Source organism: Vulpes vulpes, chromosome 16, assembly GCF_048418805.1.
Source record: "Vulpes vulpes isolate BD-2025 chromosome 16, VulVul3, whole genome shotgun sequence".
In the NCBI taxonomy this organism is placed as follows: domain Eukaryota; kingdom Metazoa; phylum Chordata; class Mammalia; order Carnivora; family Canidae; genus Vulpes; species Vulpes vulpes.
Genome location: NC_132795.1, coordinates 52,804,482 through 52,831,495, shown reverse-complemented (window position 1 = coordinate 52,831,495; position 27,014 = coordinate 52,804,482). Strand labels below are relative to the sequence as shown.

Genomic DNA, 27,014 nt, shown 5'->3' with positions numbered 1-27,014 from the left:
TCTAATAAAGAATAGTACAAACAGCTTTTGTTTACACACAACAAAAGAAGGGCACAAGGTCCACATCAGGTTGGTGGCAGAGCCAAGAGTCCACCCTCTGTCAGACTGCTGACTGGAAAGCTGGGCTCTCTGCATCCAGATGACAGTTTCTCCTCACTTGAACTCACCCACCCACAAACAGAGCATAAGAAGCCTTCACCTTTCATACCAACAGTAAGTTTTGGGAAGCAGTCTGGAAACATTTCCTGAATTCCCATATATCACAATACTTCTTGAGTTCCTATGGATGATGTGCTATACTTTTTAGCCTAAAGAAGTTCGGGGGAACTCATCTGAGACACACAAGAAAGTGCATCCTGGCCCTTGGTTAGTATATTATCCCATTTTATGGTACACCCTACACATCCTATCATGCATTTCTAAACAGGCTGCTCCTTGCCCAGTACCCACATCTTCTTCTGGCAACAGCATTCCAACTGGGCTTTGGGGAATCCCTCCACCCCCCTGGAGACAATCAATCCTCCCCTGGTTCCTTCCCAGTCTGTCAGGTCACCCTACCCACTGTCTTCCATTGACGTGACATTATGCTCACATTAGCTTAGGACCACAGACCCGGGACTGGTATACACTGTTTTCTGACTCCAAAGGAACATCATCCCTCTTGACCCAATTCCCCAAAGCAGAGCACAGAGGTGTCAGGAAGTTTTGTCACTTAGGAGAAACAGCCTGTGCCTCTACAAAGGTTTGAGACACAGAAATTTCAAAACTACTTTAGATTTTCTTACAACTTCCCAAGACCCAATGATATTACATCTGTTTGAATTTCTACTCAGAGAGAAATATTCAACTAAATACAGAAAGAAATGATTGACATAGATCAAATACCTGCTTCTCTATGAAATCTCTGATCCCTTTCTGCTGGGAGTACACGTTCTCTCTGAAAGTATCTACCATTTTTTATTTTTTAATTTTATTTATTTATTTGAGAGAGAAACAGAGCAAGAGAGAACACAAGTGAGGAGGAGACGGAGAGAAGCAGGCTCCCTGCCGAGTAGGGAGCCCGGAGCAGGGTTTGTCTATCCCATGGTCCTGGGATCATGACCTGAGCTGAAGGCAGATGCTTAACCAACAGAGCCACCCAGGAGCCCCTATCTGCCACTCTTTGTGTTTTAGTTACTAAAATACAGACATGACCCCCACTAGGCTGGAAGCTTCCTGAAAGCAAAATTCCGATCTAATTCATAATTTACTAAAAGATTCCCTTGGCATATCAACTGCACATTGCAAACAGACCCACATGCAGCCTGATGTGCTAAGCCAGTGTTTGTCCCTGTGTAAATTAATAACGCAAAAGCTCCTTTAAAATGGAGTTGGGAAGTTTTGACAGGGGGAGCTCCCAAGCTCTTCCACTGGTTAGTCAACTGCAGACCCAACAGCAAGAGATGGACTTGACCTTACACAGATTTGACCTGGCACACATGCTACTCCAGTGAGAGGAAGAGATGCTTTCCTTCTCCATCAAGGGCTCAGCCAATGAAAAACCACCATACTTTGAACTCCCAGGTTACTCCAATGGAATTTTAGTTTATAACAACCTTCCCAGCTTACCCCTTTCTCCTTCAAAAAGCACTTACCTCTCCTTCATTCCCTTGGACTTGCCTCTGGTTTTGCCAAAGCTTGTCTGTCTGTCCCAAATTGCAATTCTCTTATTCTCAAATAAACCCATCTTTTGGTGGTAAGATAACTGGGAGTTTTTATTTTAAAAGTAAACATCCGGGGATCCCTGGGTGGCGCAGCGGTTTAGCGCCTGCCTTTGGCCCAGGGCGCGATCCTGGAGACCCAGGATCAAATCCCACATCGGGCTCCTGGTGCATGGAGCCTGCTTCTCCCTCTGCCTAAGTCTCTGCCTCTCTCTCTCTCTGTGTGTGTGTGACTATCATAAATAAAAATTTTTAAAAAAATAAAAATAAAAAATAAACATCCCCAAACTTATTTATGCCAATTGCACCTATAAACATATATGTATAAAAGCATTCATATATGGATATACACATACATGTATATACATATACACACATACACTCTCTTAACTATGTAAACTCATGTAATAACTCCACAGTAGTTTCTATGAAAATCACAAGTTGCTAATTTTTTTTTAACTTTTATAAACTCTAAATTACAGATGTGGGTGACACAGATAAGACAAGTATAAAGGATTGGGTGAAAATCTGTAAAAATCTAGAATTTAGCAACTCAAGTTGCTTCATGCATTGTATTAGTTCTCAATCCTCTTCAAGCAAAACCTGAATATGGAAGACAACAGGTTATGGGTATGGTTTATGCAAGAACCCAATGAATAGTTCTGATCTGCAGATTCAAAGTAAAAGAAAATGTCAATAAATGATTGGCACATGAGATACACTTATGGGTTTTTTTTAATTAAAAATAAAATGCCTAGGGAATCCTGGGTGGTTCAGTGGTTGAGCGTCTGCCTTCAGCTCAGGGAGTGATCCTGGGACCCAGGGATCAAGTCCCACATCGGGCTGCCCTCAGGAAGCCCACTTTTCCCTCTGCCTATGTCTCTGCCTCTCTCTCTGTGCCTCTCATGAATACATAAAATTTTTTTTAAATAAATAAAAATAAAAATAAATGCCTAAATCATTCATTGCTCCCTGCAATTCTTACTTTATCCAGCCTCTTCATTTAGCTGACTGGTATCCCTGGCTCATGAGACAAATGCCGAGTGACCACTGGTCAGGCGTCAAGTACTAGTAACAGTGCTGCCTCATGGGAAATGAACTAGAAGACTTGGCTGGAGGAGATACACACAACCTATGGGGCACAGCCCTTACCAGAGCATTAAAAACATTCTTCCTACCATCAGTGAAAATAGAACAGCTGTGCAACCTGTTTAAAGACCAGGTCAAGGGCAGCCCCAGTGGCGCAGCGGTTTAGCGCCGCCTGCAGCCCAGGGTGTGATCCTGGAGACCCTGGATCGAGTCCCACGTCAGGCTCTCTGCATGGAGCCTGCTTCTCCCTCTGCCTGTGTCTCTGCCTCTCTCTCTCTCTCTCTCTCTCTCTGTGTCTCTATGAATAAATAAATTTTAAAAAAATCTTTAAAAAAAAGACCAGGTCAAATTAATAAAAGTACCTAATTCAGAATTCTCAATTTCCAATCTGAAAGAAAAGCCCCAGGCTTCCCTGAAGGTACTCTGATGTTGATGTTATTAGCCTAATAAAACTCTGCTCCCAGCCTGTGTTTGCCCGTATCCCCAAAATGAATCTGGGGAATGCAGTGAGAACTCACCTGCCAGAGACAAAAGCATGATGACTGACCCAGGACAGCTGGGTAGCTACACCCGATGCAAAGATGGCTCCAAGTGGAAAAACCACTCCCTTTACTCAGTGCTCTAGGGCATCCGGGAATAAGGAGCAAAGTACACCAGAAGGAGAACTGGAAACTAAATTTCTCTTAACTCACCTGTGTCAAGAGTTTGCAAAGCTGTGGCCTAATTTAACTGTTACAACCTGGGGAAGGGCTGAACACCTCCCCGTTACAGATACACAGGTCTCCTCCCCTTGGTGCATCAAGAATGCCACCAATTTAATAATGATGAGAGTGTAAAGCCAAGCTGTTATGACAGACTACTCCAAAAAAGGCAACTGCTTGCCCAAAAAAGGCAAGGTGGGGGTGGGGAAGATAGCTGGAAAACAGAGGTGGGACCAATAACTCATTTTCCTTATTCTACATTAAATCCTAAAAATGGATGTATGTTGGTCTGTTTGTTGAGGTAACCAAAAGTCAGGAAAGCCGGCTGCTTCCTATAAAAAATGAAATCAGGAAGTGTGTGGGAACAACATGACCAGAGGGAAGCCCTCTCCTCTTTCAGCACAGCACACCTCCCACAACAGGATGCTCACCCCCAGAGCTACTTCTCTGGGCTCCACACTCCACTCATTAGAGCCTGAAGATGGGTCCACGTGGAGGCTCCACGGGGGGAACTCTAGGTCCCCTCCCCCGACCCTGACCATAGCCAGACCCAGTTCCAGGGCTCCACAGGACCACCCTATACTAACCAGCACCCCCAACCAGCGAAACCATGCACCAGCCCTCAGTCAACCCCTCAGAAGGGTCCATCTGGTTTTGAAACACTCACAAACACAAACAAGTGAGCACAATGAATTGCACCCTCCACACCCCCACCCCCCACACACACCTGCTATCCAGCTTCAGCTGATTTGACCTGTGTCCGCCTCTATACCACATCATATTCTGGAGGAAGAGTGGAGTTTGAAAAAAAAAAAAAAAAAATCCTTGTAATCCAGCAAGTGCCCCCACACTACCCCCACCCTGGATTTACTGAACAAAGCCAGGTTCCCGCCCCAGGCTCCACAGCCCTATCTCCACTTGAAGCAATTCCACCCACATCCACCTCCACCATGCCCCGCCTTGCTGTAGGAATGCAGGACTGACTTGTCCACTGTGGGTCCACAGAGAGCTGCTGGCTGCCTGTCTCCACACCCACAGGACCAGTGCAAAGGACACATCTAGGTCATCTTGACTGAACCTCAGGGTCTGGCCCACTGCAAATGTCCAGAGCCAGGAGGCTGGAGCTGTCATTTCAAAATTGATGATTCTCTTGCTCTGTAATCTTGATAAAGCCACCCCAAGTCAATTTCCCTTTTCCCAGAACTGATACAGAAAAAAGAAGTATTCGACAAAGGAGAGACATGAAAAAAAGACTAGGAGCTCCACTGGGAGACTTAAAAGAAGGAAATGATAGCTAGCAAAAGAGAACTTGCCCAACGGAAAAGGAAAAGCGATCCAAGCTAAGCAAAACGATCCCGCTGTTGTAAGCCACAAAGCTCAGCCACAGAAGTGGTCAGCAAGTCTGGCAAACATCCCAGCTATTTAGGAAAGAGCAGTGGCCACCCAGCTGAAAGACCCACAAGTATAAATCAAAGGCAGCATCAATGTGGCTCAACAAAATTGAAAAGAGCGACCTTTCCAGTCGTGCTACTAGCAGAGCCCCTTGGTCCCACTCCTACGGCATCTCAGATCCTGCACCCTGACTGCCCATCACACCACACGTTCATGGAGGCCCTGTGACTGGGGAGCGTCTGCAGCTCTATCCGTGCCCCACCAGCCCCACAGAGCAGGACAGAGCCATGTACTTCACAGCATTCAGATGAACACAGGACATTTATCAGTACTGACAACCCAATGCAGAGCTGTGTGAGCAGAGGTCACATGCTCACATCCCCAGCTACGCTCACTGCTCTCTGCAGCCTGGCACAGATCCACTGGACACTGAGAGAGGGGTCTATGCCAAGGAACTCAAAAATATGTGGCACATCTACCAAACCCATAGCATAAGTCAAAGACCAAGAGAGACCAACTTTAAATCCTGGCTCTGTACTTACTAGCTACAGGACCGTGAACACGGTCCTTTTTCCTCTCTGGAGCCATTTCCTTTATATATAAAAAGGAGATAGTGGTATTAGTCCTGAAGCACTACAGGGAGAGTTGGATGGAATGTATGTGCAGTACCTACCACGTGGTAGGTGCTGGACCAGTTACCACAGTTATCATATGGGCTGGCTAGCTTTCCACAGAGGACTCCAACTCAAACCCCTAGGTGACATCCCTGAATACAGCCAGCTTTTTCCCTTAGGAACCTCACTGGCCAATCACCATGGTGGCTCAAGACCACCCACTTTGAGTTAGGAACAATAGCTACACACCCCACTGGTGCCATGTTCAGAAGTCAGGCACATGCCAAGAACAGGAATGGACCACAGCCAAATAAAACTTTAACTCATTTCCATAAAGATCCAACTTAACCTTGTATTTCCCTTACCTCGCTCCACTATCATCCCCAAATAAAAAACCAGACAGGTGAGACTGAGGAACCCTGCCTCCCAGTAACTCAAGGGGAAAATATATTCTGCAATGAACTGAAAATTTAATTCAAAAGTTCATATCTCTCACCAACCCCTATGAGGCCAGCCTCAAGGTCCACTGGCCCGAGGTCTAACTGCTCCTAGGACACAGCAGCTCAGGAATAAAATTGTGTAGTCATGGCATGTGGACCAGAGTGAAATGCAGCAAAACATTTCTAAATAGCTCTCTGTACTAAATAAACACAGTTAACGTTTTTCATCAAACTTCCTTCTCTTTCAAAAAGAGACACCAAACTACACTTAATCCATGTTGGCTCCAACATTCCAAAGAAACATTTTCAAAAATTCAAATTATTTACTGAGCTTGCCATAAAAATTATGCCATCATAACATTTGGGGGAAAAAATACACAAACTTAAATCCATGATCTAAAAGACGGTCAAAGAAATAGTATGTTTCTTAACACAATAGAAAAGTTAGTCTCAAAAAAAAAAAAAATCTCAAAGAGGAAAAAAAAAAATCTACGTAAGCCCAGCTCAGGATTTAAAGGAAGATGCGGGCAGCTCAGGTGGCTCAGCGGTTTAGCACTGCTAAAATCTTAAAAAGTAATTATAAATACTTATCAAAAAAATAAAAATAAAGGAAGATACTTTTTTTTTTAAAGATTTTATTTATTCATGAGAGACACAGAGAGAGACAGAGGCAGACACACAGTGAGAGGGAGAAGCAGGCTCCATGCAGGGAGCCTGATGTGGGACTTAATCCTGGGTCTCCAGGATCTGGACTGAAGGTGGCGCTTAAACCGCTGAGCCACCCAGGGATCCCTTAAATACACCTAATTTCTGCAGCTAATGTCACTTCCCCTATTTAAGGCAGCCCTGAGAATTGAGGGTCTGCATATTACTCACACATTCGTTCATGCCACAAATGTCTCCCTGCCTCTTATATGCCAGCACAGATCTAAGAATTGTGGATTCCAATATAAAAGGCAGGTAGATTCCAATAAAAAAGCCTCCACCTCACTGAGCTTCCAGTTCAGCAGACCAGCAGGTAGTCAGGCAATCATACCACATATGAGAAGCACTGGGACAGGTAAGGGTCTGGTACTCTACAGAACCAGGGATGGAATGTGTAAAAGTAGTCCTGAGTTTTGAAGGATGAGTAGGAGTTCGGCAGGCAAAGACTGGACAAAAAGGCGCTTGTGGCAGAGATAGCAGGATCTCTGGAAAGGGAGAAACACACAAGTTCAGTATGGCAAGAGATAAGGTTGAAGGGGTAGCCTGGGGCCAAATCACAAGTTTGGACTTTATTGTGATGGCAACAGGGAGCCACAAAGAATTTTACTCTTGTCAAACAGCAGCCCAACTGTTCCCACTGCTGATAAGGAAATGAAGACTCAGAAAAGAGCACATAAAACACCCTTTCTATTTTGGTTCAAAAGGGTTAATGAAAAATATTAAACCAAATCCCTCCTCCAACATTCAGTAATGTAATGATAAGCACGGCCCAAAGACCTTTCACATCTGGTCACCTAATCTGCACCTCTTTCCTCATCTGTAAAATGGGCTGTAGATCCCACCCCCTGCCACCCCACCATAGGATGTTGTAAGGATTAAATGGTTAATGCATACAAAGGATTTAGAGCGCAAGAGAAACTCACCTGTTGTTAAATGCTAGTGATGATATTAGGAGTGTCAGTACTAATAGTACCAGCAGTACACAAGTTAAGATCAACTGTGCACAGGTCAAAAAGCAGATGAAGAAGACTTTCTGGCTGCCTGTGAAGCTGCTGCATATCAGTACAAAGGTGGAGGCTGCTCAGACCCCTTTGGGACTGAAGGGCAAAGAAGAGCGAGCACCCCTACCCCTCACACACGGTCCTAAAACTGGGCTAAGGGCCCTCAGTCTGATACAGGTCACTGCTGCCAGCCCACACAGATGGTGAATGACCCCATTCACCTTCCCACATCCCTAGTCTGGGCCCCACCTCACCCACACAGGCACAGAAGGCTTACTGTCCCCTCATCTCCTTGTATGTAGAAGGCCTCCACAATCACCTCTACACAGGAGACACTGCCCAGAACCTACCCACCAAAAAGTCCTTAAAGGCTCTGTACCCAGGGCTCTGGAAAACCCAGAATAGAGGAAGAGATCACAGGAGACCCCAGCACACTTCCCTCAGCCCCTCTCACACCTGACCCAGTGAGAGGGCCTCAGCTGTCAAGGGGCTTAAGTCACAAGTGAAATGAAGAAAAGCAAGTCTGCATAAAGCTGATAACTAGTAAGCAGTTACAAAAGGGAGGAGATCTGTGTGCCTAGAACCACAATTCCTAGACCTTTGGATTTCACTAAAAATTTCCCCCAAAATTTGGGGGATTTTTTTAAAAACCAGTGCTAAAACAATTGGATATCTATCCACATGTGAAAATATAAACAACATTCCATACCTTATACCATACACAAAAAATAACTCTAGATGGATCAAAGACCTAAATGTAAAACCTAAAACTATAAAGCTTCTACATCAGATATAAGAAAATATGTGTGAGGGGTACCTGGGTGGCTCAGCAGTAGAGCATCTGCCTTTGGCTGAGGGCATGATTCCGGGGTCCTGGGATCAAGTCTGCACTGGGCTCCCTACAGGGAGCCTGGTTCTCCTTCTGCCTGTGTCTCTGTCTCTCTCTGTGTGTCTGACCCTGGATTAGGCAAAGATTTTTAACTATGACATGAACCCCCCCCCCCCAAAAAAAAACCATAGAAGAGACTTCATCAAATTGCTTCAATTTCTGCTCTTCAAAAAACACTTGTTAACCAAATGAAAAGAGGGGCACCTGGGTGGGTGGCTCAGCGGTTGAGCATCTGCCTACAGCTCCAGTCATGATCCTGGGGTCCTGGAATCAAGTCCCGCATTGAGATGCCCACAGGGAGCCTGCTTCTCCCTCTGCCTATGTCTCTGCCTGTTTCTCATGAATAGATAAGTAAAATCTTTTTTAAAAATTAAATAAAAAAAGAGAGAGGCTGAAGACAAGCTACACACCAGAAGAAAATATTCACAAATCAGGTATTTTTTTTAAACTTTTTTTTTTTTTAATTTTTATTTATTTATGATAGTCACACACAGAGAGAAAGAGAGGCAGAGACACAGGCAGAGGGAGAAGCAGGCTCCATGCACCGGGAGCCCGACGTGGGATTCGATCCCGGGTCTCCAGGATCGCGCCCTGGGCCAAAGGCAGGCGCCAAACCGCTGCGCCACCCAGGGATCCCAACAAATCAGGTATTTGATAAAGGACTTGTATCCAGAACAAAAAAAATCTCAAAAATAAGTAATAAAATAAGCAAACCAACTTTTTTAAACGGGAAAATGATCTGTATATGTGCTGCCAAAGTGAGCACTAGGTAAATACGAAAAGGTGGCCAATATTACTAGACATTAGGGAAATGTAAATTAAAACCACAATGAGACACCACTACAGACCTACCAAAATGGCAACAATTAAAGACAGACTATAGCAAGGATTGGTGAGGACATGCAGGAACTGGAACTCTCACACACAGCTGTGTGTGACATGGTGTGGCACTTTAGAAACACAAAACAGCTTGGCAGTGTTTTAAGAAGTTAAACATTACCATACCATTCACCCATGCCACTCTAGTATTTACCCAAGAGAAATGACAGCTTATGGACATACAAAGACTTATACACAAATGCTCACTGCAGCTCTACTTGTAATAGGCCAAAACCCCATATAGCCCTAATGTCCATCAACAGGTGAATGAGCGAACTGTGGCAAAACCACACACTAGATGAAAAAGAATGAAATACTAATAGATGCTATAACATAGGTGAATCCCAAAATAATTTTGCTGAAAGAAACCAGACTTAAACAAGTACATAGTATAGGATTCCATTTCTGTAAAACTCTAGAAAATACAAATGGAAAGCAGACCAACAGGTGCCTAGGAGTGGAGAGGGGCAGATGCAAAGGACTAAAGTAGCTCAGGAACACTTTTGAGGGTGATGGATAGGTTCAATATCTTGATGATAGTGTATTAACAGGTATATTCACATGTCAAAATCTATCAAACTATAAATTTTAATCATATCCAACTTTCTGCTTGTTAATTGTACTCAATAAAACTATTTAGAATTTAGGAGGAATAGGGACATCTGGCTGGGTCAGTGGGTAGAGAATGAGACTCTTGATCTCAGAATCGTAAGTTCAAGCCCCATGTTGGGCATGGAGCCTATTTAAAGAGAATAAAATTTGGGAGGAGAATAACATAAAGCTGCTTACTTTTTATTTTGTCAAATAAGAATACTCTTTTAAAACTACCAGTTTGGGGCACCTGGGTGGCTCAGCCAGTTAAGCATCTGCCTTCAGCTCAAGTCATGATCCCAGGGTCCTGGGATAGATACAGAACCAGGGATGGGATGTGTAAAAGTAGTCCTGAGTCGGGCTCCCCTGCTCAGGGAGCCTGTTTTCTCAGGGAACCTGTTTCTCCCTCTGCCTCTGCCTGCTGCTCTGCCCCCTTGTACTCTCTCTCTCTTAAATAAATAAATAGGTGATCCCTGGGTGGTTCAGCGGTTTGGCGCCTGCCTTTGGCCCAGGGCACGATCCTGGAGTCCCGGGATCGAGTCCCACGTCGGGCTCCTGGCATGGAGCCTGCTTCTCCCTCCTCCTGTGTCTCTGCCTCTCTTTCTATGTATATCATAAATAAATAAATAAATAAATAAATAAATAAATAAATAAATAAATAAATAAATAAATAAATCTTTTTTAAAAATAAATAAATAAAACTAAAAGATAGAATGGCCATAATTTTCTGCTAAAAGAGAGCCCTTCCCAAGAAAAGGTAATTGCTAATCTTAACATATAAAAATAACACAGTCCAGGATCCCTGGGTGGCGCAGCGGTTTAGCGCCCGGCTTTGGCCCAGGGCTCGATCCTGGAGACCCGGGATCGAATCCCACTTCGGGCTCTCGGTGAATGGCGCGTGCTTCTCCCTCTGCCTGTGTCTCTGCCTCTATCTCTCTCTGTGTGTGACTATCATAAATGAATAAAACATAAATAAATAAATAAATAAATAAATAAATAAATAAATAAATAAATAAATAAATAAATAAAATAAAATAAAAAACACAGTCCTTCTTTTTCTCATGTTGGTGACAACACCACTTCAGACCAGCTTTTGTGACCCACTGAGCTAGGGACACGGACGGCTGAACAATCCTCAGGTAGTTCCCAAGTTCATTTCCATCTTCAACCTAGCAGTTGCCCCTGGAGGGGAATTACCCCAGCTCCAGCAGCCCTGGCAAAAGTCATGTGTACAGTGGGACACTGTCACTGGAGCAGTGACACAAGACACTGTGTCCTCCCCTCCCAGAGGACAAGAAGACACAAGAAGTGGGTGCCCCACCTGAGTGGCTCAGTGGTTGAGCATCCGCCTTTGGCTCACGGTGTGATCCCGGAGTCCTAGAATCAAGTCCCACATCAGGCTCCCCACAGGGAGCCTGCTTCTCCCTCTCCCTATGTCTCTGCCTCCCTCTCTGTATCTCTTATGAATAAATAAATAAATTTTTTTTAAAAAGTAGTAGTATGTGCCCTAAAAGTTTCCTAGAGCACTGCCTGGCTGCTGAAGAAGTGAAATGCCTTGTTTCTAGAAAAACTATTTACCCAAAAGCCAGAGTATCTGTGTTTTGCTGCAAGGAAAAGTTTTTTATGTCAACATTAAAACTGGTCACTGGGAATCTTCCAGGCTAAAGTCCATTGAACTAAAGTGGAAATAAAATAAGACCACAATATAGGCTGGAATCTTCTGATGCTGTGCCAGAATGCTAACAAAATCCAAAAGATCTCAACTTGTCAAACCCTAAAAGATCTTAGATAAAATGGAACACTACAAGTGATCCTTACCATCTGTGATTGGTTTAGTGGCAAGAACAGCTGAACCTCTGGAACCCACCTCTCCCAACCCCAGCTGTCAAACTCGGAGGGATCTCTCCCAGCTCTGCAGGGTGGCAAGAGCAACAGAGATGGCAGGGCCAAGCACACTCAATAAATAAGCATGGATTCTGTATTTCAAGAAACCAAATATACAATGAATCCAGAGCAGTGCCCTGTACCACAAGACCCCCACGTGCAATCATGGAACACTCCAGCCAACACACCCCAGCTCCTTCCACGCATACACTACCTGTACACAACAACCATTTGGCCACCTCTCAGCTTTAAGCATGTATACTCAGAGGCACAGTCCGCCCTCAGTAGGACCCAGCCAGGGAAGAGGCCCACACGGTTGTTATAAGTGGGTCTCGGGGGAACTCCAGGATCTCTATGTCCATGCATGATCTGGAAGGAGAAGCACGGACAGGTTCCAGGTAGACACAACCCTTGGCCTTTCAGATTCCTCACCCTGTGGGGAGAGTCACATTGGAAGAAGGCTCGAGGGAGAAGTCCCATGGACCCAGTATAGGACAACACTGATACACATGTGGAAGGTCTGTGGGTCCACTGCAGCCCCTGAACATCTGCCCCCAACCATTGAGAGAAGCCACACAGCTGCCTCCCCAACTCAAAAATCCTACATATTCTCTCATCAGCCACCACCTCCCTGCACCCCTACCACTTCCCTAACCTCCATGTTATTGGACTTCACATCTGGAATCTTCCAACCCTGCCTCACCCCTTTAGACCAGAAACTATTTATTTATTCATTCATTCATTCATTCATTCATTCATTCATTTTATTCATGAGAGACACAGAGAGAGAGAGGCAGAGACACAGGCAGAGGGAGAAGCAGGCTCCATCCATGCCGGGAGCCTGATGTGGGACTTAATCCCGGGTCTCCAGGATCATGCCCCGGACTGAAGGTGGCGCTTAAACCGCTGAGCCACCAGGGCTGCCCTAGACCAGAAACTATTTAGAATGCCTCCCCAACTCCCTCAGGACCTGACTTCCAACAGTCATCCCTTAGGTGCATAGACAAGGGGATAACTTCCCTCTCCCAGCCTCAGGGCTGCTCCTGCTCCAACTAACCAGGAATAATAACTGGACACTGCAATGCTGAGTTAGCACAAGCAGAACCCCGTCCACCTGCTCCTCCATGATGTGAGCTGGCTGCAGAGAAACCTAACCCTGGCATGCAGCCATGTTTCAGAATAACCCTAAAGGTACAGTTATGTGTTTGGCATGAAGTTGTGGCAAGCCTGAGAAGGAAACAGAGCTATAAACTTATTAAATGTAAATATTTAAAGAACTAGCAGCTGTTGATGCCAGGAGGATGGCAGCTTGCAAACTTCCAGTCAGAATAATGATTGTTATGTCAGGGGCTGAGTCAAGATCACAGATGCTATTTCATTCCACCCTCTACAGAGGATACAAACTTTAAAAGCAACTTACTCTGTCCACTGGGCAGGGCCTTAAAAATTAAAACAAGAAAACAACTGTCTGATGTGGGAAAAACAGTGTGCCTATAAGTCTCTTTTCTTGTTTTTAAAGATTTTATTTACTCATTTGCTACAGAGAGTAAGAGAGAGAGAGAGAGCGCACACGCATGAGCAGGGAGAGAGGCAGAGGAGGCAGAGGAAGAGGGAGATTCCTCGCTGAGCTGGAAGCCCCAATGCGGGGCTCCATCCCAGGACCCGGAGATCATGACCTGAGCTGAAGGCAGACACTTAACCATCTGAGCCACCGGAGTGCCCTAAATCTCCTCCTCCTTTAAGCCTAGCACTAAATAGTGTGCATTTCATTTTTTTTAAATAATGTGCATTTCGAATGCCATTTACGAGGCAATTGTTTGGGACCCAGGATGAGGTTATGCAATTCTGCTAACAGTAAATACATATATATTTGGTAACTCCAAGTGTCTACAATGTCTACCATGTGAGGGCCTGAAACTAGGTTCCAATCATGTTTCCATCCTTGAGCAAGGCAATTTGATGTGACAGTCAGACAAAGATTACATTTCTGACTGCTAAGGGAACCAATCAGAGAAGGGAGGTGTCCAGGACAAAATGGGCACACTTAACTTTCTGTTGGCATTACTGATGATGCCATCAGGCCTAGCTTGCTGAATTCCACAACCCCAAGCTTCTCACTGATGGAACACACAGACCCCAAGGCCTAGCTAGGAGGCTGGCCACTTAACCTAAGCCCACTTTCCACCTGTCAAACCAAGTTGTCATAAGGATAAGTGAAATCGTGCGATGAAAAGTGGGGCACCTGCCACAAAATAAGCCTCCACAAGTATTACATTTTTAAACATCATTATAATAATAATTAAGCAAAAAACAAGTTCAGATGGGGCAGCAACCTGCACCCTGTTGAACCCAGAATGATGCTTGAAAGACTGCTAAGGAATCGCCTCATGGTCAGTTATCAAAGGGCCTGTCCTGAAGTTAATCAGTCCCCCACATGCCACGCACCCAGTCAGGGCAGCCAAGCAGACATTTCTCAGGAAATAAGACAGGAAGTGTGGGAAAAGAGAAAAGGAAGCTAAGAGCATGTGCCTCTAGAGCTTGGTGGTTACCATCCAGCTTAGCTGAGAAGCTGCAAGGATGCCAGAGCCTTCACCAAACTCCACCAAAGGCTCAGCCAGTTGCCAAGGCAACAGCCAACTTAGGCATATTTAGGCATCTGTGGAAACCAGGGCAAAGTACGATTTCCATACCTGTGATACAAACACAGGCTGCCAAGCACAGAGCAAAGCATGACTCTAAAATTTGGGTTTACTGACAGAAGAAACGCGGGTGGGGAGGGGCAGCAGGAATGGCATCTAGCAGAGCGAACGCAGTCAGGCTTCCATGCAGTGCCAGCAGCAAAAACCCACTCGAGCGTTGTCTAAGAGGCAACACTCCCATCACGCTTCTGCATTGTTTGTGATCATTTCCTCTTATTTCTACCTTAGCATGTAGTAATGTCTTCTGTTTTGTTGTGGATGTCAGCCTTTCTTAACTAGGATAAGAGGAACCAAGAAAAAAGTCTTTGTCGTCCCCCCCACACAGCCCCACAGACCAGAGGGCTAAAAGGAAGCAGGCCAGGTCTAACTGAAGCCCAGCTGATGGGAGGATGTGCTGGGGGCACAGCGGGAGTCCAAGGCAGAGGAGGAGGCCTGGAGGCCCAGCACTGCTCCCCACCTGAGCCCCTCCTCATCCCTCATAAGCATGTTTTCTTTTGCGGACCCTGGAAAAGGAGCCACCAGGAAAACAGGACTCTGCTCAATCTGAGGGTAGATACCAAAGGGACAGTGGCTGATGAGAAAGTGGGAGCCAGCCCATGCTGAAGGGACACCATGAAGAAGAGTGAAGGATAAAGCAAAGCTTCCCAACAGAAAAACAAACACAAAAACAAGAAGAATAATAAGCACCAATGCTATAAACCTCCTAGTACGTTCTCTGAGATGCTGGTCTCTAACAGGGCTTCCAGAAGCTGTTACACAAGGCAAAATCTGCAGGATCCCTTGATCCCCAGGCTGTCCTGCCACACCAGTGACTCTGGAGGCAACAACCTGGCAGTGTCCTTCCTTTTTTTTTTTTTTTTTTTTTTTTAGATTTATTTATTTATTTATTCATGAGAGAGAGAGAGAGAGAGGCAGAGAAACAGGCAGAGGGAGAAGCAGGCTCCCTGCGGGGATCTCGATGTAGGACTCAATCCTGGATCCCGGGATCATGCCCTGATCCAAAGGCTGAGCCACCCAGGCATCCCGACAGTGTCCTTCCTGATATACAATATGTAAATGAGGAAAAGAAAAAAGTTCAAAGAGATGCTGTGGTTCCGAGTATCAGGATGGCTAGATTGAGGAAGGGATGCAACCACATTTATAACCTTGGGAATGTAGAACATGAGCTCAGGTGATTATAAATACAGTAGTAAGGCTTTTTCAAACCCTGTTTCTTTGCTTATGAAAGGAGAGCATCTGAGTCAAGTAAAATGATATCCAGAAACCTAGAAAGGAAACGTGACTCATTTGAGAAAACCTCATGAAAGTTTCTTATCTCACAGATACTTGGAAGTTCTAGAGGCCAAGGCATCTTAAAGAGAAAGAATCTTTCAATACTTTCACCTATAAACATCAGAAAAATAAACCCACAAGCAACAGAGGAGGTATTCAAAACACTCTAAAATGTTCATACCCTTTAATCCAGGATTTCTATTTCTGAGAATTTATTCCCAGGAACTAATCACATAAATGAAAAAAGGAAAATGAAGTTGCAAACTACAGACTCATCTACAATAGCAAAAAAGTTGGAAATTACCTAAAACCGCCAGCATTTGGAAAATGGTTTAATCCCATTACATCCACAGGATTATGCAATCATTAAAAGTCTTATCAAAGACAACAGTAAAAAAAAAAAAAAAAAACCTTATAAAACATTTAAGTGGATCTGAATACAAAATCCGAACAGCAAAAGATTAGTGAAAGAGAGGTGTGTGGTTGATGCAGGCTTCAGAGCTGCTCTTCTATTGACAACCTGAATGTCCTTGGACTTGGCACATGGTCTCACTACCTGCAGTGTCCTTGGGTTCAAACTAGTAACCTCAGAGGTAGACAGAGGCAATGCGCCGAAGCCTGGAACAAAGCAGGCAACTCATAGGTGACAGCTATCCACCTAAGGTACATTAAAAATCTCTACGCATGTGCAAGGTAAAACACAAAGAGTTCTTTATTCAGAAAATCCTATTTTCTATATTGCACCTTCAATATTTTAAAAAACTAATAATAATGATAATAATAAAATTAATAAAAGAATGGGAGGAAAAAGCCTTTTGACAATTATCACAAGCATAAAAACCACCCTCTGCTCTAATTTATAATTTACCTCAACTAATCTTCATTTGATATCACAATGTCAACAAAATGTGAAGATCTTTCACAATTTTTCATAGTGCAAAATGAATGCTCTACAGAAATGTAATTTAATCTCCTTCAACTCACTACTTCTGAACAGCACATGACACCTTTCAAAATACAGCCAGTGGAAGGTAAGGAAAGGGTGCACCTAAGCCAGGAGCTCTGGAATTCCCAAGCATGCTGCTTCCCCCTCTCACCAGTCGGGAGCAGGACAGGGGCAGCAGGTGGACAGGTAGATAGAAGACGCATAGACCGTGGACAGGTGGATGATGGCCACCATGCTGATCACACACCAAGCAGCTAGGCTGTTGAGAAGCAGCTCCTTTTTTCTGCCCTCCTCTCCCTCCTGGGTAAATTGCTACCAACTTTCAGGTTATCTTAACCAAGTTAGTGGCAGGTATTATCTTAAAACAAAAGACCACTTAACTTGTCTCTTCTGTTTCTGAGAGGTGAGGAAGATTAATGTTTAAAAAAATGTATTTTCATACAAGGGCAAGTGACCCAGAATCCACTTATTCAAGGCAGCAAGATAACTGACAAGAGTGTGGCTTCAGGGGTACCTGGCTGGCTCGACTGATAAAGTGCACATCGCTTGATCTTAGGGTTGTGAGTTCAAGCCCCAGGTTGGGCCTAGAGCTTACTTTAAAAAAAAAAAAAAAAAAGAATGTGGCTTCAGAGTCAGGCCGAGGGCCAGCTCTGATGGTGACCCTGTGAAGATCACTTTATCTCTCAGAGCTCTGACTTGCTTATGTGTAAAACAGAGTTAACACCATCTTATTGCAAGAATGAGTAGGAATGTAAAGCTTCTTGTTCGATCCCTCAGAAATCCTGGAACCTAGACGCCTGTCCCAGATAGTGACCCCCCACCCCTGACCAACCCCCACTGTTACAGGCCTCCTCACTGGCACCTGGCCAGACTCCTTAGCTGATGCTGCTGGTGCAGACATCACAATTGCTTAATTAAAACACTGTCATGTCCAAGCTAAATAGCACCCAGGCAAGGCAGCTCTATCCTCCAGCAACCAGTCAGCTACAAAACCCACTAATAGCGGGCTTGGAGGTCTATGCAGGGAGCACAGCCTGCTCTGTGGTTCCTCTGAAGACCACAACTCACACAGACTTGGAATGCTCAGTTGGCGACAACATAATTGGGTACAATGGAACACAAACAGTTTAAAATATGAAAATGTTCACAAACTATGGTTTGGGCATCACTTTATAATAAAATTTCATTCAACTGAATAGGAAACTTCCAAACACTAAGCACAGTTTATTCTATATATTAAAGACTGCCTGCAGGCCCCATACCTAGCCTGGGAGCCCAAATTAGGGTGGAGGCCTGTGTGGGGGCATGGTCAGTTCACCTGAGGCAAAACCACCAACCCTCCAGGCCTCCGTCTTTTTCTCCTCTGAATAAGGAGGAGGGAAGCCAACCAACATGGATGCTCTGGAAACAAAATGCAAGCTATGGGAAAGTTCTGGTAAACTGCAAATGCCTATACAACCAAGCTGTTTATATATCCATATACTTATTTTCATTATGAAATCAAGTTATTACTTAAACAGTAATTCTAAAAGTAAAAGAGTAATGGTACAGTCTGGGAAACAAAGAAACTTTCCATTAGTTTCTGCAACTTTACTATTGCTGTATATATTTAAATATTTTACACAGATGAGGAGTCTATATACACCTTACAACTTGCTTTCTCAAGTCTTGATATTTTTCATCACTTCAGCATGAGCCATCATCACCCTCACCACACGCCTCCAGTCACAGTATCAGCCTGTCATCCCAGGTTCAAGATTTCTATAACCTAGAACATTCAACTCAGGCACAGAATCACCAACCCAGAAGGAGCAAGGCTTTGGTGAAGCTGGGTCGCTCCTCACAACCCAAAGACAATAGGACCACCCTCAGGCCCTCAACCCACCAGAAAGGGCAGAAGCAGGCAGAAGCAAGCAGAAGCAGAGGGGTGGTGAGAAGACAGGGGAGGGACCAGGCCTGGCAAGTGCCAGGATGGGAGGTATCCCAAGGAGGGCCAGAGGCCTCACCCACATCAACAACCCCGACATCATCCCTACAACCCTGAGTCACCAAAGAAAGGTCCAAATAGATTGAATATACTTTGGCTGAAGAACACATGGTAGGAGGATTTTCAACAGAACTGGATAACATAACATCAAATGAAGCACTTTAACAGTGCATTTTACTTAATTAGCAAATTCACTTAAGTAGACATTGTACTTTGAGCAATACCAAAGTTACTGAGCCAGCACTATGGACCTGGCACAGGAGCTGACCTCTCAAGGTCCAATACCCCATACTGCCCTCCCTCAGTCGTATGAGGAAGGGGCTGTCAGTATCCCGGTTCTGAAGACATTAAAGCATGTGCCTAGGGAAGGCCACCTAGGGGGCACCTGGGTGGCTCACTGGTTGAGCATCTGCCTTTGGCTCAGGGCATGATCCCGGGGTCCTGGGATTAAGTCCCACATCACACTCCCTTCAGGGAACCTGCTTCTCCTTCTGTCTGTGTCTCTTGTCTCTGCCTCCTTCTCTGTTGTCTCTTATGAATAAACAAATAAAATCTTTAAAAAAAAAAAAAAAAGGAAGGCCACCCAGTTATCTCCTGGTAGAGCTGAACTCAAACTGAGGCTGTGTGACTCTGAAACCATGTTACCTCCTATACCTTACTGCAACATGACCTTCTGCAGGAACCAGTGGTGAAAGTTACCTACTGACTTCATGAATATGTGAGCAAAAACCATGAGGGAAAGGCAGCAGAACCCAGGAGCCACTGCATTATCAACTAAAAATGTAAATGCAGGCAAAGAAACTGAGGCAAGACTGCTGCCAATCCCTCTGGAAGCCCTCTCATTGGAGCCACTGCTCCAATGCAGCCACTGCTTCCTGGAAACTTTGACGTCAATCTTGGAGCCTCCAGGGGCACCTCCAGTGATCCTTGTTAAATGAGCTACCTGAGGGCAGCTTGGGTGGCTCAGCAGTTTAGCACCGCCTTCAGCCCGGGGCGTGATCCTGGAGACCTGGGATGAGGTCCCACATGGGGCTCCCCACAGGGAGCCTGCTTCTCCCTCTACCTGTGTCCCTGCCTCTCTCCCTGTGCCTCTCATGAATAAATAAAATCTTTTTTAAAAATTTAAAAATAATAAGATAATAAAATAAAAAATGAGCTACCTGAGACACATGAGTGGCTGAGTGGTTGTGTCTGCCTTCGGCTCAGGTCATCATCCCAGGGTCCTGGGATTGAGTCCCACATCGGGCTCCCTAGGAGCCTACTTCTCCCTCTGCCTGTGTCTCTGCCTCTCTCTGTCTCTCGCATGAATAAAGAGAGAGAGAGAGGCAGGCAGAGACACAGGCAGAGGGAGAAGCAGGCTCCGTGCAGGGAGCCCGACGTGGTATTTGATCCCGGGTCCCCAGGATCACGCCCTGGACCAAAGGTGGCTCTAAACCACTGAGCCACCTGAGCTGCCCCTCAGGAGTGAAATTAAAATAAAAAGCAGGCACTTCAACATTGGCAGCCTAATGGAGTTCACAAGTGACAGCTCTGCCACTCTACCGATATTTAAATCACAGGCAGGAAGCTACTGGAAGAGAAGAGCCAATCTAAGGATGCAAGTTTCCTGGTTAGAGTAGGGCTTGTAAATACCAGCAGAGCTAACGAAGAAGGCATTATGGCAGATCATGTGTTTAACTGGACACCATCCCAGCAAGGTGGCAGCAACCTGATGCTTACCCTTCGTTGTGGGCCTTGTCCTCCAACAGCCTCATTTCCTGGCCAGGCTTCTATTTTTTTGGTGACTTTCAACTGCTTAATGCTCAGAATTCACTGCTGCTTTTAGCCTCTACCAATTCCTCTCGCTGGGGAGCAATGCATTTAAGGAAGCTGACATATGGCGCCAAGCTTTCTGTTCAATGTCAGGGAGATCGTGCATATCTGCCTCATTCTTGCAGGTATCCTACAGAAGTGTATTGTGAAACGAACAAATACCTTTATCCATGTCTGGACAATGAATAATAGTACCAGACGTAACATAACAGTAAGACAGGACCATACATAGATTCACACCACATTGAGTGATACCTACTGTATACCACCATCCTATATTTCCATGAGTATTCAAATCACCTTTACTATGATGATTCATCAGTAACAAACCACCAACATCTGTGAGTCTTTAAAATTCCATGTTCTTTTGCATACATGAGCTCTAGCTGAGACTCTTGTGCTCTCTTAATAAAAAAATCAGTCCCTACAATACTTAGAATCTGGCCAGAGGTGACAAGAAGCCACTCTTGGATAGTCATGGTCATTGGCATAATCCACATCCAACTCTCAAACCCACCCAGCGGCTATAGGCCCAGAGAGGAGCCTCACAGGCCGCAAGGGATGTCTCATCTGTAAGTACACATTTGGATAGAAAAGTCCAACATTTGGAGTTTTCACTTAACATTTATTTTACAACTGCTTCAAGTGCTAAGCAACTGAGAAATAATCACTTCAATGTACCCTTTAATCAATAAACATTAAACAAGTCTGCTCAAAGCACCTAACTCCTACAAATATGTCCCTACGAAAAATATGGTAAGAAAAAAATAACAAAAACAAAATAAGTATCCTTTTGACAATCAGGCAGGAAGGTGTTTAGTGATCCAAATTCAGACAAAAAAAAACAGCCCTTTCAGCAGATGAGCAAATAGTTTTCTCTACAAGTGACACATTCTGGGATATTTACACTGGCAAACATAACTCGTAACAACAACCACCAAGGAAGCAAAACCTAATGGAAAAACCCCAAGCTGGCAATCAGGTACCCCAGTTCTGGTCCCAGGACAAGCCTCTGGCTGTGTAATTCCACCAGAGTTGTAGCCACCCTGCCTGTACCCCTTTGATCATCACAAGAAGGAATATCCATTGCCACCCATGCTGCTCAGACGTTTTAAGAACAACAAAAACCCAGAGGTGAAAATGCTTTAGAATGTGTCCTCTATAAATACAAGTCATCATTATTATTAGCTCAAAGATGACCGAGAAAATAGGATTACAGAATAATCAGCGATGAGAGGGAGCTTAGAGATGAGGCAGTCCTGGAGTCTTCAATCTGGGCCAGGCCTCTGAAACTGCGTGCTTTCTGCGAAGGAGCCCACAATTTTTATCAGATTCTCAAAAGGTGAAGAACCTCTCAGCCCCTCATCTTACAAATATAAGAACTGAGACCCTAAGATATGTGACTGTCCTAGGCCTCGAGGTTAGTGAGGGAGAGGCAGGCCCAGGGCTCCTCATCTCCATCCACAATCCTCCCACCCCACCATCCCACATTTCTAGGGAGGAAAAGCACCACACAAATCTCAAACAGCCACAGAGTGTGTTACACAAGCCACCACACATACAGTTGCTAAACTCATAGCAAAGTTTCTACCCTCAGCTTTCTCAAGGCTTCTTGCTGAGGTCTTTCCTGGTGGAGACGGCATTTTCTTCATTTCTGTGTATCCTTCTCTCTACCTAGTTCAGTGCCTGCAGCCAAGAAACACTCCAATGATTTTCTGATATTGAATTTGCTTAACGAAATACACACAAATATATGTCAAATATATCTCAATTAAAAAATAAAGATTTCGGGGCACCTGGTTGGCTCAGTCAGTGGAGCATGTGACTCTTAATCTTGCAATTGTGAGTTTGAGCTCCACATTGCGTGAGGGCTTAAAAATAAAACCTTTGAGGGGATCCCTGGATGGCGCAGCGGCTTGGCGCCTGCCTTTGGCCCAGGGCGCGATCCTGGAGACCCGGGATCGAGTCCCACATCGGGCTCCGGGTGCATGGAGCCTGCTTCTCCCTCTGCCTGTGTCTCTGCCTCTCTCTCTGTGACTATCATAAATAAATGAAAATAAATAAAAATTTAAAAAAAATAAAATAAAATAAAACCTTTGGGACGCTTGGATGGCTCAGCAGTGGAGCGTCTGCCTCCAGCTCAGGGCGTGACCCCAGGGTCCTGGGATCAAGTCCTGCATCAGACTCCCTGCAGGAAGCCTGCTTCTCCCTCTGCCTGTGTCTCTGGCTCTCTGTGTCTCTCATGAATAAATAAGTAAAAATAAAATCTTAAAAAAATCTTTAAGGGGCACCTGGGTGGCTCAGTTGGTCTAGCGTCTGATTCTTGATCTCAGCTTAGGTCTCGGTCTCAGGGTTGTAAATTCAGGTCCTGCCTGGGGAGGCAAAACGTGGAGCCGGGGAGGGGGAGGGGGAGGCTAAAGAAAATCTTTAAAAATAATTAAGAGGCCTTAATTTTTAATTTTTAATTAAAAAATTAAGAGGTGGCTCAGTGTCTTACTCTTGGTTTGGGCTCAGGTCATGATCTCAGGGTCATGGAATCAAGCCCTGCATCAGACACAGCGCTCAGCACCGAGTCTGCTGGGATTCTCTCTCCTCCCCTTTCTTTCTGCCCTTCCCTACCACCCTACCCCGCGCCCCGTACACATGTGCACAGGCTCTCTTTCAAATAAATAAGTCTTTAAAAATAATTACAAATAATAATAATAATTACAAACAGGCACCTGGGTGGCTCAGTGGTTGAGCATCTGCCTTTGGCTCAGGTCGTGATCCTGGTGTCCTGGGATCGAGTCCCGCATTAGGCTCCATAGGGAGCCTGCTTCTCCCTCTGCCTGTGTCTCTGCCTTGCTGTGTCTCTCATGAATGAATGAATAAAATCTTTTTAAAAAAATTACAAACAAAATAAAGATTTTATTCTAGAAAATAAAAGAGATTACATGGTGCTATTTTATTAAGCAAACGAATGTGCAATCATGGGAACAAAAAGAAGTCAATAATACATAAAGTAGACACTTGTTTTACGTGCTTTTAATCAAACTACCAACACATGTGCTCTTAGATGGCCACTGTCCTTCAAATAGTTATCTTTGGAACTACACATATGCCAAGAATGTTGCATGGCACAGAATACTTCTGAGTATACTTTGAGAATTCCTCTTTTAAGACTGTCTCTGGTCAGCAGACAGAACATAATCATCTGAATACTAAATATTTGAAGGAATTCCTACAGAGCCATCCCAGAGACCACCACTGGGACCCATCAGGAGTCAGGTTTCAGCCACTAAGATGCTTTCAGATATGTGAAGGATCATTGCCAGGGCCATAAAGAAAGGTCTCTACCTGTGGAATGTAAACTGACTTCATAACTCAGGCATTGCTGCACTGCTCTCAGGTATGCCTCTGCAGTTCCAAACAACCTAATTGGGGAAAAAAACTGAGCCAGCACTACAGCTCACATGAATGTAGTCATTACCCCCATAATCTAAGGTGGCCTCTGCAAAGCGGCCATGACAATCTGATGGCAGATAAGGCAGGCTCGAGTCAGCTGGGAGGTTCAGGTGAGGGTGGCCAGAAAGCACTTGGTAAATGCTACCCATTCTCTAAACACAACGCACTATTACTGAAATCTTTTGATATTCTATAACATCCTGGAATCAATGGATGACCCTGTCAGAAGCAGGAATCCAGTCTACACAGACTTTCAAGTGAACAGAGAAGAAGATGAAAAAATAAAGAGCAAATGCCCCTCAGCTCCCACCTGAGAAATGGTCTGGCTGTCAGAGATCTGCACTGGGCATCCAGGACTAGGATAAGACAAGCTCATCTCCCCGTGGCAGGCTATGTCCAAAACTCATTGTTTTTGACATAGGCATACTTTTCGGTTATTTAAGCATTATGACCTCTCATATATTTGAAACTAAAAGTAATAAACTTCCAGTTCCCAAACAGCATGAGCTGAGCATGCCCTTTCCACTGAAATGAGTTTTTATTCTTCTCCCAAAAAGTGAATCAAGAGTGCAGACTTAATCGCTCTTCTACTCCTCTGTGTTAGGTTACTTTCCCAAGTAATAAATATCAGCAGCCTACCGGTCAGTTTCTTTAAAGCTTGAAGACAATGGCCACAAGAAAATCACACACCGCAAAAAAGTGTTTGATCTAGTGGCCTCATATGTGAACTAGTATAACCTCATCAAGGAGACTGATTGCCAAGCTCCAAATTAAGTTTAAATGCACACAGATAAGTTTCCCGTGTGAATCACGAGAAACCCAAGTTGCACTGGCTCCTATTCAATGCCTGTACGTGGAGGCTGCAAGCAGGCTTGTGAATCAAGTGGAGTAAGAACATGTGGGGCAAGAACAGGAGGGCTGGCGCTCAGCAGCGCCCACCTGGTTGGTCTCCACGCCCAGGGCTCCAGGCTGGCAGCCCCAGGAGGTTTAAAACAGAACCTCCAGCATATAACTGCAGAGGAGGGAACGAAGCTGTGAGCTCACCGTCAGCAGCTCAGGTTTGAATTCTTTTAGCTCTTCTCTTGATTTTCATCAGGGTAGCCAGGGAGTGTTTGGTAAACAGTGTAATGAGTAGCCCTGGAGATTCTGGGCAGCCTACCCTCCCTTAACCGCAAAAACACAGAGGGCAGTTGCAGTAGGGGAGGGAAGACCCACAGTGCTTACGCGCACCCCACCTTGAAGGCCATCTTTCCCTGGGCCCCCCACCGGAGAGCAGCATCCTCCGGGGCTGCAGCTGTGCGGGCCCCAAGGACGCTGCGCACTTGCTCTCCCGACCAACTCCCTCCGAAACGAAACTCTCCCTTCTCTGGGGGGAGCCCCGAGCACTGAAATTACGGAGTGGCAATCGCTACCCCTCCAGCCCGGGACCCCCTCCGGTGCCCTGGCAGGCTCCGAAACCCCAGAGGAGAGAAGGCGCCCGCGTTTGTAAGCATCAGGGAGTCTGGGGAACTCCGAGAGCGGCACGGGCCGACGGCCCCAGCTCCCCTGCGCGTCCCCCCGGCCCTAGGACCTGCTCGCCGGGAAGGCCTCGCCGCCCCGACCCCCGGGGCGCCAGGAGGGACGCGCCGACCGAGGGGAGGAAGGAAATGGAGGGCGGCCGGCAAAGCGCCCCAAACAGGCTCGTCCGCGGCTGTGCCCCGCCCGCCCCCGCCGCCCCCCGGACCCGGCCCTGCCCTGCCCGCCCGCGGGCGCTTACCAGCCACACCGCTGCTCCCGCGCCGCTCCCGCAGCCGCCCCCGGAGCCCCTCGGCTTCGCCGCCGCCCCGGAGCGCGCCCGCGCCTCCTCCCCCCGCGACCCCCGCCCGCCCCGCGGCCCCGGACACGCCCCCTCCCACGGCGACAGGAAGTCCGCGCGCCGCCCGCAGAGGCTGCCGCCCGCAGAGGCTTCCCCCCACCGGGCGCGGAGCGCGGCGGCCTGGCAGGGCTCGGCCCCCGCGCCCCCGCGCCGCCCCAACCGTCGCGGCGCGCCCCTCACCTCGGCCGCCGCTCGCCTCCCGACTCCCGCGCACCCCGCTCCGGCCGCGACCGCGTCTCCGGCTCCCGCCCTCGCTCGGGCCGCGCTCCTCCGCCCTGCCCCGCCCCGCCGCGGCCGCCGCTGCCGCCAGCCCCGAGCGCCCCGCCCCCGCCGCGCCCGCCGCGCTCGCCCCATTGGCTGCTGGGCGCCGGGCCCCGCCCCACCGCCCCTTCGGCTCCCCTGATTGGGCCAGGGCTTTCGGAGGCGGCCCGCCCCCCGGCGCGCGAAAGGACCTCCCCCCGAGCGCCATTGGCTTTGCCTCCTGTCCATCAAAGGGGGAGTGCCTACTTAACCGCCCGATGCGGCGCTGGGGGTCACTGTCCCGGGGTGGCTCCCGGGCGGTGGGAGGCTGGGGCTCGGTCGGTGGGCCCGGAGGCGGGCGGCTTTGCTGGTACCCAGGCGCCGGGGGCGCGGAAGGGCAGCACTTCACCTGACGGGGACTTTGGGGAAGTAGTCGTTCTGAAAGTTTCCTCTCCTGGGGGCACTCGGAGAAGCCGATGTCGACAGGGCTTCCTTAGATTCCCGCCACGAGCGTCCATCCCTCTTGAGCCGCTTATTCTAAGCCGGGTAGACAGTGTGTGTGGACGGGGCCGCCAGGGAGGGCATAGGAGGGCCCGGCACTGCACAATGAACTTTACTTCTAGTTCTTACCAGACCTTGACTGATGAAGTATTAGCCCCATTCTACAGAGAGAATAAGGGGTAAAAAAAATAGCTAACTTAGCTAACTTTCGCGGAGCGCTGCCCTTAGCACTTTCCAAGCCTTGCCTCCCGCCGTCCTCTTGGAGGTGATGAGACTATGGGGGGGGGGAGTTGGAGCCTGAGCCCGGGCAGCTGGGAGGGCGGGAGGGGTGGGTGGCTGGAGTAAAGAGAGCAAACGGCAGAGCCAGATCAGA

The 27,014-nt window shown here is 46.6% G+C and overlaps 1 protein-coding gene across 2 annotated transcripts in view; it reads right to left on the bottom strand.

The window, feature by feature from the left end:
- PACSIN2 (protein kinase C and casein kinase substrate in neurons 2) overlaps positions 1-26,193 on the bottom strand; it is a 134,012-nt gene extending 107,819 nt beyond the window's left edge. The window contains exon 1 of one of the 2 annotated variants that reach the window (XM_072741661.1): positions 26,081-26,193. The gene's annotated coding sequence lies outside the window, so the exon portion shown is untranslated. Of the gene's footprint in view, positions 1-25,801; positions 25,895-26,080 lie in introns of those variants that run through there. The other variant, XM_072741662.1, reaches the window with a different exon arrangement.
- Between the last annotated feature and the right edge of the window lie 821 nt (positions 26,194-27,014).